Source organism: Pistacia vera, unplaced genomic scaffold, assembly GCF_008641045.1.
Source record: "Pistacia vera cultivar Batoury unplaced genomic scaffold, PisVer_v2 Contig723, whole genome shotgun sequence".
Lineage (NCBI taxonomy): Eukaryota > Viridiplantae > Streptophyta > Magnoliopsida > Sapindales > Anacardiaceae > Pistacia > Pistacia vera.
The window spans coordinates 28905-31294 of record NW_022196583.1 but is presented as its reverse complement, the minus strand read 5'-3'; the positions used below and the strand labels follow the sequence as shown (position 1 = coordinate 31294).

Here is a 2390-nt window from a genome sequence, read left to right as displayed (position 1 = left end):
ACGAAGCAAATGTGTTCCCAACTTGACACTCGCTGCTCAAATGGTTTCCTGCACAAAAATCACAAGTTAGTTGAGGTGCTTGGATAGAGTTTACCTGCATAGTTCCCAACTATTTCTAAAGTGCCGTGAGTTGGGCTGAGATGGCTGTAAAGGCATCAACTTCATGAAGACCCGAAGATTTCCTTGGTGTTGCTCTCTCATTTGGTCTTTGATAGTTGTTGCTTGCCAAAACCTCAAGCAACTCATAAGCCTCATATAGTGTCTTATTCTGCAAGGCCCCTCCTGAAGCTGCATCCACCATGGTTTGCACATTACCCATCAATCCATTATAGAATGTTTGGACTTGAAGACAAATTAGCAAGCCATGGTGTGGGCATTTCCTCATTAACTCCTTGTATCTCTCCTAAGCCTCATACAATGATTTGGACTCATCTTGTAGAAATGATGTGATATCATTTCTTAATTTTGCCGATTTTGCTGGAGGGAAGAACTTAGTAAGGAATTTATGTGCTAGATCATTCCAAGTTATGATAGTTCCCAATGGTAGTGCCATTAACCACCCCTTGGCTTTATCCCCCAATGAGAATGGGAATAACCTCAACCTAATAGCATCGTCCGACACTCCGTTCGACTTGAAGGTGTCACAAATTTCCAAGAAATTTGCAATATGCTGATTCGGATCTTCTTTCAAATCACCATTAAATCTAACCGACTGCTGGATCATCTGGATGATTGCCGGCTTGATCAAGAAGTTGTTGACTTGCACTGTAGGTCTAGTAATACTCGACCTACGACCATTCACTGTGGGAACTGAAAATTCCCTCAGTGTCCTGTTTTCTGGTTCTGCCATTTCAACAACTATTTCTTCTGCTTCAACAACTATATCCTCTCTTTCTCTTCTCTCTCTGTTACGTCATCTGATGGTTCTCTCAATCTCAAGATCAACAGGAACCATTGGTTGATGTCTCGCTCTTCGCATAAACTGCAAAAACAGAAATGAAGGAAAGTGAGACCACAAACCAACTGAAAATTAAAAACAAAATAAAAACTCCAATCTAGCTAATTATAGAAAGACTCAATGTTAACTTAAAACAAATCCCCAGCAACGGTGCCAAAAACTTGACGCTAGTATCCTACAACATGCAATATGTAGCAAGTATACTATTCGCACAAGTAATATAATGATGAGTAGAGTATCGTTCCCACGAGGATTGTTAGCTAAGCACTAAGTTTCCTACTATTCTCAAGTTGGAGCAAGCGATTTCTTTGGATTAATGGGAGCTATTTCTAATTAAAACTGAACAATAAATTTTAAACTAAAATTTACGAAGAATGCAAGATGAAAAACACGGATAAAAATTAATTCAAGTAAAACGGATAGGGTTTTGACTTCATTCGGGTTTTATGGGTAAAACTTATAAATTAAACTAAATTCATACTCATATGTATTGATTGTGAATCGAACTCTCCTAAGTGTTAAACATACCTTCTCAGGCTATGTTTCCCTACTCTTCCTTATCAACTTTCCGCACCCAACAATTTGAAAGTTAACAAATCCAAGCTCATTAAGCATAAGAATCCTACAATGATTTTTTACATTTTGAAAATCAAATCTGTCAGATTGTAAATAGTAAGGGGTGTGAGTTAATGAGAGTGAAAATGGTGGGAAAAAGCTTTCCCATCAAACTGAAAAAAACTGAACATAGGGCCTACAGTGTAAAGGTAGATGAATTTGTGAAATAGCATAAGAGACTTGGTCATGTCCATTACCAAGGTCTCAAAGAAATTCAGACCAAGAAGCTGCTCCATAACCTGCCAGAATTAGAGGAGAGTAATACCATGTGCCAAGCCTGTCAACTTGGCAAGTTGAGTAGGCAATCCTTTCCCGCAAATCAAAACTGGAGAGCAGCTGAAAAACCGCAACTTTTCCATACAGATGTGTGTGGTCCCATGGAGACCTTGTCATTAAATGGAAGTAGATACTTTGTGTTATTCATTGATGACTATTCTAGGATGTGTTGGGTGTATTTTCTGAAGCAAAAAGGACAGGTGGTTGGTGTATTCAAAGAGTTCAAGCTTCTGGTGGAAAATCAGGTAGAAAAAACCATAAAGATCTTGAGAAGTAATAATGGTACAGAGTACACTTCTCAACAGTTTGAGCAAGTGTGCAAAGATGCTGGAATTAAGCACCAATACATCAACCCCTACACTCCACGACAAAATGGAGTCAGTGAGAGGAAAAACAGGTCAGTTGTAGAGATGGCTAGATGCATGGTGGCTGAGAAGAGATTGCCAAAGAAATTTTGGGCAGAAGCTGTTAACACAGCAGTTTTTCTGCTCAATAGGCTTCCTACAAAAGCCTTGGACAGCAAAACACCCTATGAAGCATG

At 39.1% G+C, this 2390-nt stretch overlaps 1 non-coding gene across 1 annotated transcript; it reads left to right on the top strand.

Annotated features, from left to right (window-relative positions):
* Positions 1-359: 359 nt before the first annotated feature.
* On the top strand, positions 360-466 carry LOC116114848. Its single transcript, XR_004125596.1, has one exon. It is a non-coding gene; the product is annotated as a small nucleolar RNA R71 (small nucleolar RNA).
* The last annotated feature ends 1924 nt before the right edge of the window (positions 467-2390 follow it).